The sequence below is a fragment of the Pipistrellus kuhlii genome, unplaced genomic scaffold (genome assembly GCF_014108245.1).
Source record: "Pipistrellus kuhlii isolate mPipKuh1 unplaced genomic scaffold, mPipKuh1.p scaffold_m20_p_18, whole genome shotgun sequence".
NCBI classification, from domain to species: domain Eukaryota; kingdom Metazoa; phylum Chordata; class Mammalia; order Chiroptera; family Vespertilionidae; genus Pipistrellus; species Pipistrellus kuhlii.
Genome location: NW_023425493.1, coordinates 4,096,917 through 4,114,054, shown reverse-complemented (window position 1 = coordinate 4,114,054; position 17,138 = coordinate 4,096,917). Strand labels below are relative to the sequence as shown.

The following is a 17,138-nucleotide window of genomic DNA, read 5'->3' as shown; positions in this document are numbered from 1 at the left end:
CCCCTCTGTGTGGAGAAGTCTTTGAAGCCAGAGAAGATGGTCTCTCAGGAGTAGCCAGTGGGGATCCTGGTTCTCACTCTCTGAAGGCAGCCCGAGAGCCACCCTGGGGCTGGGAGGAGGCAGACAGCAGGTACCTGGGGAACTCATTAGGTGGGGTTCATTGGCCCAATCCCAGGCGTAGCATTGTGGGAGCCTGAGGGAAGTTTGTACTTCAAGAAGAAACAGCACTAGAGGCTCTAGGATGGTTTATTTAGGTGGATTTTATTTGTTTGAATAAGCACCCTGTGGTGCTGTTTTTCATTTATGCCTTGGAAACTTGTAGTTTACAAATCTAGGCAGCTTAAGCCCAGAGCCATTACACCTTTGGATCTTAGCAAGGCTAGGCCCTTTTTCTTGTATAGGCAGGAACTCTACCCAGTTTAAAAATCTGGGTTTCTGTTTGGAATAAAAGAAGTCAAACATGGCCATGGTGGTGCAGGGGCCAGTTTTTTGCTGCCTGTCTTTCTGCCCTTCTGGCATTCAGAATCCAAGGAGCACAGTCTTTAGCCCCGGGGTCCTCTCTTGAGGGCTAGGAAACCAAGAGGAACGAGAGGAACTTCTAATCGCTCTCTGCTCTGTTTACCCAGAATTACCTGCTCTTCTTTATTTGAGAGCCCACACTTCCCTCGGAGACTTCTCATGAGTTAGTTTATTGCTTCTTTAGTGTTTTCTTAGTCTCGTGGGCAGCGCTTACCTGTGGCCATTCCCTCTTCAAGCACTCAGCATGTGCGGGGCCTGTGCTAGCTGCCGGGAAGGCAGAAGTGACGAGGTGCTCATTAGCTTTTGAGGAGATCACTGTTTGGTGGTAGGTGATGGGCATTACAATAAACTGAAATAAATACCATGTGCCAGTGGGGTAGTGAGGAGATGGCCCTTGATTAGACTCAGATTGATTATAGGAAATGATTCTGTAGGTAAAGTAAGGTCGAGCCCTGCAAGTATTGAAATTAATTACACTTTACCACTTGTAAGGGCCTCTCAGGTGATTTCACGTTACTCCTCCTGTTCATAGTCTTCAAAGTCCCTTAGCCTCTGACCTCACGAGGACCACCAGCCTCACAACCAGCTGTCTTGAACCCCCCTCTTCCTGGCTACCTGGTGGTTTTGCTTCTCTGTGGGGAAACGACACCCTTCAGCACCGGGACTCAGTAGATTGATTGGGAAGAGAGTGAGGATGGATTTAAGATTGGTGAGAAGAGGCAGGGAGACTGCTGATATAACAAATCAGGCCAGAAATCAATTTGAATTAACCTGGAGGAATGGCAGTGGCCCAGAGAGAGACAGAGGTTAGAGACATTTGAGGTAAATCAATAGGGCTTATAACTAAATCGATGTGTGGATCAGGAAAGAGGAAACCAATAATTTTATAAACTACTCTCATCAAGTTCAACTCCCTAATTGTTCACAAATATGTATAGCTTCCTATTTTAACAGATAAGTCAAACAAAGTGATCTCTATATCAAACAGTCTATCATTAGGTACTAGAGGCCCGGTGCATGAAACTTGTGCACTCAGAGGGGTCTTTCAGCCTGGTTTGTGCCCTCTTGCAATCTGGGAGCCTTTGGGGGATGTCTGACTGACAGCTTAGGTGTGCTCCCCAGGGAGCGGGCCTAAGCCAGCAGTAAGACATCCTTAGTGCTGTTTCTGCACTGGTCAGCCATGAGTCCGTCTCAGGGCTTCTGGCCCAGTGGGAGCAGACTAATCCCATGGGTGCAGCTCCTGCATTGAGCATCTGCCCCATGGTGGTCAGTGCACATCATAGCGAACAGTTGTTCTACCATTCGGTCAATTTGCATATTACCCTTTTATATATAAGATTATTATATAGGATGATTGGTGGCTATAGAATCTCAAAAGAAAGGAATGGAGTTGAGCAAAATAGCTCAATGTTTTATGATGCCATTCCTTTGGAACAAGTTGAATTTTGGAAATGGGGCACTGGGTAGGTGGTTTAAAAATGTGGTACCTGGAGAAAAAGAAGAGGTATTCAGCTTCTGAGTCAACTTAGCATTTAATGAATACTTCAACAAGTTTTTTTTTTTTTCCTTAACCCTCCTAATGACCCTGTTAAGTCAGTGCTATTATCCCCATTTTATAGATGAGAGATGTTCATAACAGGGTTATCTACAATAGCTAAGATCCGGAAATAGCCCAAGCACCATCAGTCGATAGTGGATAAAAAAGCTGTGGTACATCTACACAATGAAATATTACGTGGCTTTGAAAAAGAAGGATCTCTTACTCTTTGCAACAGCATGGAGGGACCTGGAGACCATTATGTTAAGTGGAATAAGCCAGTCAGAGAACAACAAGTATCACAGGATCTCACTCATATGTGGAATCTAATGAACAGAATAAACTGACAAACAAAACAGATTTAGAGGCGTGGAACAGACTGAGAAATCTCAGAGGGGAGGGGAGTGGGGGACAGGAAGAGATTAATCAAAGAATTTATATGCATATATGCATACCCCAAGGACAGAGACAATAGTGAGGTGAAGACCTGGGGTGGGGTAAGGGCTGGGTGAAGGGGTAAATGGGGTGAAAATAGGGGACATCTGCAATAATGTCAACACCAAAAAATAAACTTAAGGAAATAGAAATACACAGGCTCATAATCTCTCAGGATCCAGAGACCCAAAGTGAAGAGATAGATATGTAATACATTTATCAGTGCTTGGGAACAGACGGTACATAAATAACCTCATTAGAACTCTGAAATCCTTAGAGAGCAGTTAAAGGAAGGCTTAAAAGCTGGACAGCAGGTCTTACAATAGTCAGTTAATCTTAATCCTTATTTGTGGATACCCCCTCATTACAAATTTTCTTTCTTTTTTTAAAATATGTTTATTGATTTCATAGAGGAAGGGAGAGAGAGAGAGAAACATCAGCGATGAGAGAGAATCATTGATCGGCTGCCTCCTGCATGCCCCACATTGGGGATCAAGCCCACAACCCAGGAATGTGCCCTGAACAGGAATCAAACTGTGACTTCCTGGTTCATAGGTCAATGATTAACCACTGAGCCACACTGGCCAGGCTCCTTGAAGATTTTCTGGTAGCTTTATGAAAATGTGTAGCTATTTGAAGTTAGAAGTAGAAGGGAGTTCCAACCTATGAGAAAGGAAAGGAAACCGTAATATTGAAATTACAAACTGAAAATGACTGAATTTCTAAAAACTTATCCGAAAAAGACTGAAAAAAAGTGTCTAGAGTAGATTTGTGTGTGTGTGTGTGTGTGTGTGTGTGTGTGTTTTCTGAAAAGAGAAAATATATTGAGGATTGCATAGTTTATGTCTTTTGACAATTTTGTATTTTCCATTCTGATTTATTTTTTTATATCTCATCTCTCTTGACCTTTTACATTTAATCATGAACTACAATACAATATAAAATACTACATTTATTACAAGCATTTTGGTCTTTTTCCAAATTAAAAAATTATTTTGCAATTACAGTTGACATTTAATATTATATTAGTTTCAAATATACAACACAATGGTTAGACATTTATATAACTTAGTAGGGGCCCGGTGCACTAAACACGTGCGCTTGGTGGGGGGTCCCTCAGCCCAGCCTGTGCCCTCTTGCAGTCTGGGAGCCCTCATGGGGAGTGGGCCTAAGCCATCAGTCTAACATCCTTAGTGCAGCTGCAGAGGTGGAAGAGGCTCCTGCCACTGCCGCTGCACTTGCCAGCCATGAGCCCAACTCAGGGCTTCTGGCTGAGCATTGCTCCTGCTGTGGGAGTGCACTGATCACCAGGGAGTGGCTTCTGTGTTGAGTGTCTGCCTCCTGGTGGTGCACATCATAGCTACCGATTGTTCTGCCGTTTGGTCAATTTTCATATTAGCCTTTTATTATATAGGATGAGGTGATCCCCTCAATAAGTCTAGTATCCACCAAACATCATGCATAGATATTAGAATATTATTTATTTAAAAAATTAGAATATTATTGACTATATTCCCCATGCTGTACTCTACTTCCTGTGACAATTTATACATCTTAATCCCTTCACTTTTTCACCCAGCCCTCAACCTCCCTCCCATCTGGCAATCAAGGTTTGTTCTCTGTATCTATGATTTGTTTCTGTTTGTCTTGTTCATTCATTTCTTATTTTAGATTCCACATATAAGTGAAATCATATGGAATTTTTCTTTCTCTGACTTACTTCATTTAGAAAGTCAACCTTCCAAGTCCATTTATGTTTTCACAAATGGTAAGATTTCATTCTTTTTTTATGGCCAAGTAATAGTCTGTGATATATGTATCACTTATTCTTTATCTATTTACCTATCGAAGTAGAGTTAGGTAGCTACCATATTTGAACTATTATAAATCATGCTGCAATGAGCTAAATGGTGCACATATTCTTTCAAATTGGTGTTTTGGAGTTCTTTGAATAAATACCCAGAAGTGGCTGCATCAATCTGCAGTCCCACCAACAGAGTTCCCTTTTCTTTACATCTTCTCCAGCATTTGTTGTTTGTTGATTTATTGATAATATCTGGTTTTTGCTGTACAAAAAGGCAAGTGATTTATTAATATTAATTTTGCATCCTGCTACTTTACCGAACTACAGAACTAATTTATCATTTCTAATTTTTTTTTTTGTGTGGAATCTTTAGGAATCTCTATTTATATTATCATGTCATCTGAAAATAATGGCAGTTTTACTTCTTCCTTTCCAACTTGAATGCCTTTTTTTTTTTTTCCTATTTGATGTGGCTAGAATTTTCAATACTATTGTTAACTTAATACACATTCAAACCTGTAAAGAATTTTTGTGAGTTTATTTGAGCCAAACTGTTGACAATTGCCAGGAAGTAGAATCTCAATGCATTGAGACAATGCTCCAGAGAATGGTAGTCTTGCACCTATTTTTATAAATGGCCATCAAAGGAGGAGACATACATAGGGAACATGAAATCCATTGGTGATAGATTAGGGAGGCAGGAGAAAGCAAAGCAGGGATACAGCTGGGATTGGATAAAAAGTAAAATGATAGACATATGCTTCTTTTACATAGGTGGGCATAGGGTAGTTTACAGTCAACAATTAACAGGATAGCAATAACAGTAAGGGAATTTGTCATCTCTGCCCTGACACCTGGTGCATTGGTTGTGCCCTGAGGAAAGTTACAAGTTACCCTTACATTCCAAAGGTATGCTATCATAGATGCAAAAAAGACAACAGTCTCAGTTAAAATCAAAGTGGATCTTTGTCGGGGAAGATGCCAGCCTTAGGAGATGACTACCCACCACAGGCTGCTTTTTAATTAAAAAGTTTTAATTTCAGACCATCCTTTGTGGTCACTTTAGGTCTCAGTTTGCAAGACCACCATGCAGGCCCTTCCTGAGCTAGTCAGGCTGGCATGTGACTCCTTTTCATACACACTATGCTGAAAAAAAAAAAAAAAAGAATATTCTTGTCTTGTTCCTGATCTTATGGAAAACAGTTTTTAGCTTTTCCCCATTGAGTATAACCTTAACTATGGACTCTATTATGCTGAGGTGTGTTCCCTCTATTTACACTTTGCTGAGAGTTTTTTTTTTTTTAATCATAAATCGACATTGGGCTTTATCTGTATCTATTGATATGATCATATAGTTTTTATCTTTCATTTTGTTCATGTGGTTTATCACATTAATTGATTTGTGGATATTGATCAAATCTTGCATTCCAGGAATAAAACCTACTTGATCATGATGTATGATCTTCTTAATGCATTGCTGAATTAGGTTGGCTAATATTTTGTTGAAAATTTTTGTATCTGTATTCATCAGGAATATTGATCTGTAATTTTTCTCTAAGGTCTTTGGTTGTGGTATCAAGTAATGCTGACCTTGTTCAATTCTGGGAGTAGTTTGAAAAGGATAGGTGTTAATTCTTCTTTGAATGTTTGGTAAGATTCATCTGTGAAGCTCTCAGATCCAGGACTTACACTTATTAGGAGCTTTTTAAAATTATTATTACTGATTTGGTTACATTAGTAATCCCCTTGGAGCAAGGCTTGTCTCAGCAGGGCTCTCCGGTGCCTAATGAGTTTACTCCTTTAACGTGTCACTCGTGAATGTGGTTGGGTGGTACTTCCTTGTGAAACTATCCATCTAGCAGGTATGCTGGCTCTGGGGCCTCCTAGGAGGTGCGGGCCAAGATTGCCACTGCCTTTGCTCTGCCCATTTACACAGAAACACAGTGATCTGCTAATAGTTGGCACTTGTGCTGGGCTTGGAGATGTTTGGGAGAGGCCATCTTGTGCACCGAGGCCCTGCCTGGGGCCTCTTAGCTAGTGGCAGGGGGCACCTTGAAGCTAGATGCTGTTTATTTGGGGTGTGTTAATTTTTGAAAGATTTTGGAAAAGTCCACAGCATGAGCAGAGACCGGCCACTAGTATGAAAAAGCCACTGGGAACCGCTTTGGAGGGCCCACCAGATGCACGGGGCGGGGCTCTCAGGGAATCACCTCTGTGGAGACTCAGATATGGTGCCTGCGTGCTGGCTCTGTGGGGGCGGGCTCAGGCAAGAAACCATGGCCCCTGTCAGCATTTTTGTCTGAGAGAAATATGCTCCCTCAACCCTTCCCTCAAAGACAGACAATTCAGTTCCTCTCTGCATGTTCCTGGTACCTTAGGGTTGTCACCCAGTGTCGGAACTTAAAGCGTGGAGTCTGAGTAAACCTGCACAGGCCCTTTCGGAGGCATGCCTGGGATTCCAGCAGCCTCCATCTCACTCAGCCTCAGCCCTCGCTGCTTTCCACAGCCAGAAGGTATGGGGGCTTCTCTTCCCAGCACTAGATCGCTGGGCTGGGGAGCCCGGTGTGGGCCTGGGGCCGCTCACTTTTCAGGGGGGCCATCACAGCTGAGATATTCCTCCTGATTTTTAATTGCCACACAGGGGTGTAGGACCTGCCTTTTCCATGTTTCTGAAACTGGATAATTAATGGGTCTAGACTTCCTGTAAGCAGAGACAGGGTCGAATCATATATGAACGTCTATTCCAATACTGCTGGCAGTATGGGAGAGCAGCAGGTCATCCTGCTGCCCCACTATAAGCCAGCTGCTTGTATCGGGTAGAAGGACAAAGATTCCATAGGGAAGCAGGCAAAAGGGATAAGAACGGGTGTGTAAAATGGGCAGTTTACAGGCAATGTGGGCTGGGGGTTTGCAAAGGCCTATGGGTATGCAGAGGGCTGGCCCCTCTGGTTTCTGCAACAAGGTTGGTCATCTTTCCATGCTGATAGGCAGCTCCCAGATGTGGAGGGTGGGCCACATTTCCAGGGGAGCTCCCAGGTCCCACGTGCAGCTCCCAGCCAGGTTAGAATGTGCTTTCTTTAAACAGAACAAAACAATCTCCAGTATTCTATTTCTGCCCCCATCATTTCCACGTCTATCAGTCTCCATGTGGCTTCTGTATATCCTTAGTTATAGGACTCCTAGTCAACTAGACTTCAGGTGGTTCTGAATGGCGGCTGTTCTGTTGTGGAGCTGTTATATGGATGTGTTTTTGGGAGGACATGTGTACTGCATTTACCTACTCCACCCCCTTGATGGAAAGCCTCCTGGTTTTATTTATTTTATCTCTCTGATTCATCACAGTTGCTGAAGGTTTTATTTTTAAACTAGAGGCCTGATGCATAAAATTCATACAAGGGGCTTGGCTTTTGCAGCCCCAGCTTTGTCTGGAAGGTCATTTGGCTATCTGGTCTAATTAGCATATTATGCTTTTATTATTATAGATTACTTTTTCTAAAGTTCCAAAATTTAAAAATAATTTCTGTCATTTTATATTTACTTTTCTGTTTTAAATAATTTCTATTATTATTTGTTTCTACTTTTGGGGGGAGTATTTTGTTATTATATTTCAAGCTCTTTTTGTTTATTTATTTCTCCTCTTATTTTATAGTAAATACATAATGTTAGGTTTCTTTCTCAGAACTGCTTCAGATGGTCCTCAATTTTTTTTTGTAGTGCTTTTGTTAAGGTTTGGCATATATATATATATATATATATATATATATATATATATATATAATTTATTTGATTTTTTTTTTTTTTTTTTTACAGAGAGGAAGGGAGAGGGACAGAGAGTTAGAACATCGATGGAAGGAAACATCGACTAGCTGCCTCCTGCACATCCCCCATTGGGATGTGCCCGCAACCAAGGTACATACATGCCCTTGACCGGAATCGAACCCGGGACCCTCTAGTCCACAGGCTGATGCTCTATCCACTGAGCCAAACCATTAAGGCTGGCATATATTTTTAAAATTTTATTTTTATTTCTTTTTAAACTAATAGTTTCTTTAGATGTTTATGTTGAGGGAATAAATTTGATACAAAAGTCAAGAGCTCAGGTCCTAGAATCAGCATGCCTGGGTTATGTCCGACTTTGCCACTTAATATCTGACTTGGGCATTTTGCTTAATGTTTCTGTGGCTCAATTTCTTTATTTGTAAAAAGTGGAGAATAATATTACTTCCCTCAAACAATTGCTGTAAAGAATGAGTAAATAAATACTGAATGTGCTTAGGATAATGGCTGGCATATTACAGTAAGTACTATGTAAGTGTTTATGAAGTCAATTTTCCTTCATCACTGAAGGCACTGCTTCATTGTTTTCTAACTTCTTGTGTGGTTGCAAAAACATCCAATTTCTTTTAAATTTTTAGTCTTTTTAATATAATGTTCTTTCATATTTCTCATTTTGGGAACTTCTAGAATTTTTTTTTTATCCTTAGAGTTTGAGTATTACAAGATGATAGTCTTCAATGTGTAAATACTTCCCTGCCCCAGTGTGCTAGTCACTCAGCCTGGAAATTCATGATCTTCCATATATTGAAATATAATTTTTGTTGATGTTTTCTCTCTTTTATTTTCTCTATTCATTTTGGAACTCACATTTGTTGGATATTAAACTTCTTCTAGCAATCCTGACATTTTCTATTTTCTCTGTTTTATTATCTAACTTTTTTCTTCTTTACTACATTTTCTGGAAGATTACCTCAACATTCTCTTCCAATGTTTGAATTTATTAATTAAATAAATTATCTTTTTAAAAATATTTATTGTTAATGAAGCCTGGTTTTATTTTATTGATGCACTCTATTCCTTCATCCCTTAAAGGATCATATATATACACACATATATGCAGCATTTCTTTAATATTCTTTCTAATTTCTGAACACCTTGTTGCAGGATTGTAAGAGTCAAAGGAGGAAAATGAGACTGGGAAGAAAGGCTCTCTGCTTGGTATATAAAATATTTCTTAATTATTTCATTTTCTACTTGCATTTCCCTTCAGTTCTGCAAATATCTCTGGAAAATATAAATCTCCAGTGTTTCACTTGAATGTGAGAAAGGCATTGACCTTACTGTGAATAGTAAGAATGAAACCTCACTCCATATATTCTGGAAAAAACATATTTAGAGAATTAAGAAAATTGGAATAAAACCATCGTCAAGAACTGTGACTTACCTTACTTGCAGGCTTACCATTTTGCTTTCCACTTTTTCAAAAACCCAGGCAGAAGGCATGAAACTCCTGGGTCTGAGACAAGAGGCACTATTACTCGCAGCAATAGTATTGTCATGTGCACCAGTTCTTACAGAAGAACACAAAGGGAGCTTGGAAATACCTTAATAGGCAGTGGATTGCATTAGAAATGAGGGACTCTGACTTTGGGGGACTGAGTCTGCTGTGATGTTCATTAAGTGCGCCGATTCTTTGCTTCAGAGGAAGACACTCTCTCTGTCTTGTAAGGCTGGTAGCTATACAAATATTCTTGATATGACCACCCGGAGCAATAGCAATCAGCGCCTCTGCTCACAAGACATGCAGAACGCAAGAGACCCAAGAAGAATTGTCACAGTTCGAATGTAACAGCAGAATCTCCTGGGGAAGGATGCTGTGCTGTGTGCTGCAGTGGGTGGGGGTACATGTTGGCTTCAATAATGAAGTATAAATGCATTGAGCATCGCATATGGAGAAAACAGCGTGGCTTTTATATGGGGAATGTATTCTTTAAAAGGCTAGCTGAACCATTTGCTGTATAAATTAAAAAAATAATTTAAATTTTGGTTTTAAAAGCTTGGAAAGGCTCTAAAATGCGAACCATTAAAATAATTAAAAACCTTTATCTACTATGGGTAGATTAGCGTTTGGTAATAAAGGATATATGGTTATTTATCTTAATGAGAATGTGTACACTCCTCAAAGTTGTAAAGATATGAAGTTAATGAAAATAAATGGAAAGAATTTCTTTGCAGCTCACAAGAAGAGGAAGGAAAGATTCAGTAAAAAATGAAAAATGATACATTGAATAAAAGGTTGTAGAGTATAATAAAGCACCAATGGCTTTCTTAGGGAGGGGAGACCCAGAGTGGGAGCAGTCATGAGTTTCTCTTTAATAGTTAAGAAGGCCTTTTGGATTCTGGCCAGTGTGGCTCAGTGGCTGAGAGTCATCCTGTGTACCAAAATGAAATAATTAAGAAATATTTTATATACCAAGCAGAGAGCCTGGTCAGGACACATACCCAGGCTGTGGGTTCATGTGGGAGGCTACTGATCACTGTTTCTCTCCTTCTCCCTTCTCTGTGTGTAAAATCAATAAAACCATTAAGGAGAAGGAGGAGGAAAGAAGAAGGAGGAGGAGGGAAGATGAGGGGGAGGGGGAGGAGGGGAAGGAAGAGGAATAGGAGTGGGAGGAGGAGGGAGTGGGTCTCCTTTCCAGGTGGGCAGGAGGGGGAACAGCTTCTGGCTGCCCATAGGAGGCAACCAAGGAAGCTGGTGAAGGGACCCCACCACACAGGTCCCCCTCTCCTAGGAGGGGCACTGAGGAGGAGGAGGAGGAGGAGGAGGAGGAAGAGGAGGAGGAGGAGGCCTTTTAGAAATTCTTTTCCAGTCTAAGGACTCTAGGTCTGTTCACTTTAAAGCTGCATAAAGCGGTTTTTCAATCAGTTCAAAGTTGAGGATCCATATCCTGCAAAATCTTAATTGATGACAGGTGTCTGATACGGCTGCCTGAAAGGCAGGGTCCCTCCTGTTGGGAGTAGACTTCTCTGTCCTTGGGTGATCTCTAATCCCAAGCACTTTACATGGGGCTGGAGTATGTGAGCCTTTTTCTGGGAGACTCGATATCCCAGATCAGCTAGACAGTTCAGAGTTATCATGGTGTTCTTGTCACATGCCCTCTCATTTAGGCTGGCAATACACATATTATCAACATAGAGAGCTCCTTTCACCAGTTAAAGTCTCTCAAGCCTCCAGCTGAAATTTTTTCAATAGGGTGGGGGAGTTTCTAAATTCCTGCGAAGCACTCTCCAGCAAAAGGGCTTTTGTTTTGCTTTGTATTGGAGGTTGGGTCTTCCAATCCAAAGGCAAAGACATTACATGATACAGGGCTTATGTGTATACAGAAGGAAGCATCTTTCAAAACCAATACTGTAAACCAACAAAGCACCCCAGATAAGGTGGTCAGTCATCTGTAGGGTTTGGGGATCACCATCACCAGATTATATGTCCTCTACTATTTGGCTGAAAGCTTGTAAGTCTGAACAAATCGATACTCACTAGTGCCTGGCTTCTGTACAGGAGAATGCCATTATCAAGGGCTAAGTTCCTTTCTTTGCTTCTCCTTTTAGCTACTGTTTCACGTGAAAAATAATGGCCTTTTCCTGTGGATGGATCTGCACTGCAACAGCTGTCTTGACTTGTCCTGGCCTGCCTTAGGCGCAAACCTTCCAAGTTAACTACTCTCAAGGTAACATCTGGGGTTTTCTTAGGGATGGTTTTGCTCCCAGAGCTTAATAAGGCCACCTGTAAAGCACAGGCATTTTCTAGAAAGAATTTTAACGTCTATTCAGTCAAGGGCAAAAATTATCTTTGCATTTAATCCAATCAGTAAATCTTATCCTAGGCGTGGAATAGGGCACATAGGCACCTAAAGGAAGCTCTGTCTTAGGTAGCTTTTTCTCCCATTTTTGAAGTCCAAAGTTTGGAGGAACAGCTTTTGCCCGGGCTTCCCTAAGGCCCCCCAGTATTAGCATCCTTTCCTGTGATAGTTTTGTTAATCTGGTATTTAATACAGAGTAATAAAAGTAATAAGTGGCTCCGGTGCTGATTAAGAAGTCAATAAATTGCTTTTCCGCTTCTAGGGTGGCCTGGGGGTCCATGTGGTTGATGTTAAAAGAGCTGTTGCTTTCTACCAGACCCCCTGGACCTCATCGTTCCTGGACCCTGTGCCATCTGGTGTGTTTGCAGCAAATTTCAGTTGGCTTTCGAGTGTCCGGGTCCCTGGCTCAGAGTCGGGCAATCCTTCTCCCAGTGTCCTTCCTGTTTCAATGGGCACACCGATTTAGACCTAGTTTGGGGCGTCCTCTAGAGTTGCACACTTTAGGTTGAGGGGAAGGTCTGACCTTGTCATCTTCTCATGTCTTCCTGGTTTCAGAGCTGTAGCCAGCAGTTAGGCATGTCACCTTATTTCTTGTCTTTTTTCCCTCTTTGAAACCTGGTTTTGGCTCTTGAAGACCCTGAAAGAAATCTGACAATTGTGAAGTTGGCATCCCATAAGCACCCTCAAATTTTTGAAGTTACCTGTGGATATCTGATGCAATCTGAGTGAAAAAGCTCATATTAATGACCATGAAGTTTCAGGAGCAGTGGAATCTAGGTCAGTGCACTAACGGTAGGCCCCACAAATCCACTCCGAGAATTCTGAAGGGTTTTCCTCAGCTCAGTGGTTGAGCCCTTGAACTTTACTGGAAGTTATTGTTTGTTTAGGTACTCCCTTCGTAGGCCAGAACACAACCCTATCATGTTCAAGTTTTGGTAAGTACCGTCATTAGCATTCCATCAGGGTTAGTTGTAGGAATGGCTACCGAGGCTTCAGCCCTCACCTAATATTGAGGGTTTTTCTTGTGTAGATGACTCACCTCCTTTCTAGCTTTTTCTAAAATAGTTTGTCTTCAGCAGTCAGGAGAGCAGCATATGCTGAATGTCTACCAAGGCTGGTCTCTGAGAAGTAAAGACAGAAGCAAAGAGACTTTCCATTCTGAAAGGGTCCTCTCTGTATGCAGCACAGTATTTCTGCAGCCAATGAGGTGTGAGGAGAAGAAAGAAATGTATACCCAAAGCATTCTTGATTGGTGGCCATTTGCATTCTGCTCTTATTGGCATCTGTCTTGAAGGGTGTTGCCATGCCTGGGTTGGGAAAGTTTCTTGACCAAATTGGGTTGTCCTTTTGGTATGGAAAGGGGAAGCCATTCCTATATTTATAGTTTTGGAATACCCTACAGAAAGGAAGGGGGTGTTGCCTGCACTGCAACTTTATTATTCCCAATAGGGGTGGGGGTAGGTGAGGTGGCAAAAACTGATGCTGAAATCAGTTGCTCCATAATAATCATAGTCCTCTGCCTCTAAGGGGTTTCCAACAAAATAGGCTCAGTCGATTTCCCTGTCTTTTGTACCAAATTTTTACATTTTCTCTGAAGAGGTCTGTTCTGGTACATTAACATGAATGCCTGGACATATGGGATCTCTAGCTGTGTTTATCCTCTGGCCAGTGTTCCTCCGAGTCTAAGGAATACTGTGGTCATGCCAGTCTGCATACAAAAATCATTCTTTTCCTTTTCGTGGCCCCATACCTAAATGTTTCCCAGTTCTGTAATGTACAGCCCTGGGGGCTACAGTGAGTTACAGAGGTGGAGTTACCCATATCATTAAGGCCTATAAAAACATTTACTTATTTTAGCTCGAACGATATTGGATAAATTCTAGGATTAGATAGTTGTTAGTGAGTAGAGAGCTGTAAGTTCTACGAGTTGAACAGCAACAAGTCAGACACAACAGACAAGAGAACAGGAAAGCTTGTGGGGCCTAAACTTCTGCTCTGCCTCATGCCCTGAACATTATTTACTCAGAGGGAACAAACACGAGGCCCACTCAGTTTGGTGGCTCTGAGACAAACAGCTGTCTCGAATTAGGCTGGGACAAGTTTCTGCTGCCAACTCCTCCCAGGTTTGCTGAAATACATCAGATTGGCCCCCTTCCCAGAACGTGAGGCTCAGACAAATATCAAATAAGCAAATTAATAAACAAGACCTCTTGGTTCCACCACGTTTCCTCGATTCTGGGAGAGAGAGAGACTAACAAAACAAATGTACAAGACTTCTTCCTCTTGGTTCCCGCCAAGTTTCCTCGAGTCTGGAAGAGGGAACCTAGACAAATAATCTTTCTTGCTGAGTTTCCACATGAGATCCAACAGACTGGCTAAGATTTCTCAGGAACTGCTTCTCTCCCTGTTCCCATTCAGGTTTCCTGGAGCCCAGGAGAGGGTGGTTATTTGAGGCTTTATCACTCACAAAACCTTACAGAAGAAATCCTTGATTTCCAAAACCAGCTACTGTTATGGGACTTTGTTTATTATGCTGCAAACGAATGCACTGTAAGTCAGGGGGCACTCAGTCATAAGCCACAGTCCAGGCTCTGCCTCTGAGACAACACATCAGGTAGCTGGCAGGCAGGCTTGGGCTGGGGTTTCCCACCCACAGGCAAAAGGGAGCCCTCTATTAGGTGCCAACATTGTTACCACACTGAAAGGGTCTTTTACCCGTGAGCATCAAAGTCCAAGTTGCCAATAGGAGTTAGCAGGAAAGAAAGTAGAGGTTTATTAGCTGAGAAAATGGCGCCACGCTGGGAGTCACAGGTAAGCTAATGCTCAAAGACCTGGGTTTGGGTTCTAGGAAAAAATTAATAATCATAGTGGCTAAAGGAGTTGGGGTTGGGGCTCTATTGATTGATTAGGGCCAGTGTAAGGAGGTCAGCCATGTCATTGTTCTGCCTGGCAACATGAGGGTATGGTCTACAGGTCATCTGCTTTCATGGGCCTGAGTGTGACACACAACTGAAGTCAAGATTCTGTCTCTTGTTTGATCACAAACGTTGCGGTCAACACACCTGGGGCTTCATTCTTAAGACAGTTTTGATGCTTACCAGAATCTAATGTTCTAAGACAGTGGTTCTCAACCTTTCTAATGTTGCAACCTTTTGATAGAGATCCTTATGTTGTGGTGACCCCCCAACCATAAAACTATTTTTGTTGCTACTTCATAACTGTAATTTTGCTACTGTTATGAGTCGTAATGTAAATCTCTGTGTTTTCCAATGGTCTTAGGCGACCCTGCCAGCGTTTCTCAACCTGTGGGTCAGGTTAAGATTTGTTCCCACAGGCTGAGAGCCACTGCTGTAGAGCATAAGACCTAGAAAAAAGATCTACTTCTAAGATCTCCTTATTAAATTTATTGGGGGTGGCATTGGTCAACATAAACATATACTAGTAGGTTTTAGGTGTGGGTTTCTATGTTACAAGATCTAATCTTTTTTTTCTTAGCCAGTTTTATAGCATTCTTCCAGCAATCTACTCCCTGAGCCACCTGTCTTCCTTCCTCTGAGCCCGGTGTTTATGCTGTCCATTTCTTTTAGTGCCACAAGGACTTCTTCTTTTGGCTTATCCTCAGCCAGCAGAAGCAAAGATTCAGACCAAGTCATGTGAGCTATATTCACATGACCAGAGCTACATGGCTGTCATATGTGGTTAGCAGTCCTCTCCACTAACTCTCCTTATCCCCATGCCTACCCCCTAATTCCATTTCCTCTGGAATCCACATGTGACAGGAGACTTGCAGTGGGTTGTTTGAAAGTGTTCTCTCTAGAATGTTTTTAGCTCATTCTAAACCCATTTCCTAGAGCATATCTATATTTTTTGCTTTGCTTATCTTATTAAAACACATGGCAATTAAATTTTTGCACAATTTCCTTTCCAGTCACCCCATGTTCAAACTTCAAGTTTACGTTAAAAGAAGATTCAGTGAAGTTGCGATTTTAATGTGATTTATACTTCAGCAAAGTGGACCAGTCACTTTAAATGCGAGCCTCAGATGTGCACTAGATCACTCCCTGACCTTGTCACCATCTCCTGGAATAAGGTCAGTGGGTGTTTGTCTTCAGATCTGTACTTGGTTAGCAAAATAATTGAGGAAGTGAGAATTAATTATTAGAGGCCACCCCAGCTTCACCTTTTCTCTGGCCCTGATTATAATGTATGAGACTTCTCCAGTCTCTTGAAAACCAGGTTTTGTAACTTTACCGAAAGCTTTCTTTTGGAAGACACGAATTCCTATTTGGGTAGGACTTTTATCTTAGGAAAGGGATTTCCTATCCACCATTCTCCACAGAGCATGCTGGACATGTTTGTTTCTCAGACCACAGCATTCAGTAAAGGTGTTATGACAGAGTAAGTCCTTAAGATGAGATGAACTCAACTTGACCTTTGGTGTTCTCTGACTTGGGCTTGAAATAGACAATGGAGACACAGCCATATGAGGTGTGAGGTGCAGGTGCCAAAGGACTTCTTCCAGCTTTTCCACAGAGGCAATCTTGAGAATGGCGGAAATAATGAGGATATAAGAGATAAAGAGGAAGGTGGCAGGAACTGTGATGGGCACGAGGCTGATACTTAAGGTCAGAATATCACTGGTGATTGGAATAGCACAGGCCAGATCCAGCACAGGTCAAACACCACAGAAGAAATGCTCAATCCATGTGTTGCAAAAGGGTAGACTGAAAATAACCACAGCTGGAACCAGTGAGAGCAAGAATCCTGTGGCACAGGCTGAGGATGTCTTCATGGCACAGACCCTCCATTTCACCATGATGACTAATGAAGTGGGCTGCAGACGACCACCTAGCGGTCATGCTCCATGACCTCTAGCAGAAAGCAGTTAGTGATAGCAAAACCAAGGAAGAAGAGTTGAGCCCCACAGCCCTCCCAGAGGATGGATTGGCTCAGGCCTATGAGACTGGCAAGCATGAGGGAGATAATGACCAAGGAGTAGAGTTTCTGACATGGAGAAGACACTTGGAGAGAATTACATGGGGATGTGGAGGTGAAGCTCAGTACAGGTAACAGTCACCATAGTTAACATTGCCAGCCAGAGTTAAGATAGACAAGGCAAGAAACACCACAAAGAGTATGAGTTGCTGTTCTCAGAAGTTGGAGAGACCTTGAAAATCAAACTCTCTTACTTCTGCATGGTTGACTT

At 41.9% G+C, this 17,138-nt stretch overlaps 1 long non-coding RNA gene across 1 annotated transcript; it reads right to left on the bottom strand.

Annotated features, from left to right (window-relative positions):
• Window positions 1–7,005: 7,005 nt before the first annotated feature.
• On the bottom strand, window positions 7,006–16,680 carry LOC118721602. Its single transcript, XR_004988779.1, has 3 exons — window positions 16,671–16,680; window positions 10,967–10,973; window positions 7,006–7,240 (listed from the first exon to the last, which is right to left on the bottom strand). It is a non-coding gene; the product is annotated as an uncharacterized LOC118721602 (long non-coding RNA).
• Window positions 16,681–17,138: the final 458 nt, after the last annotated feature.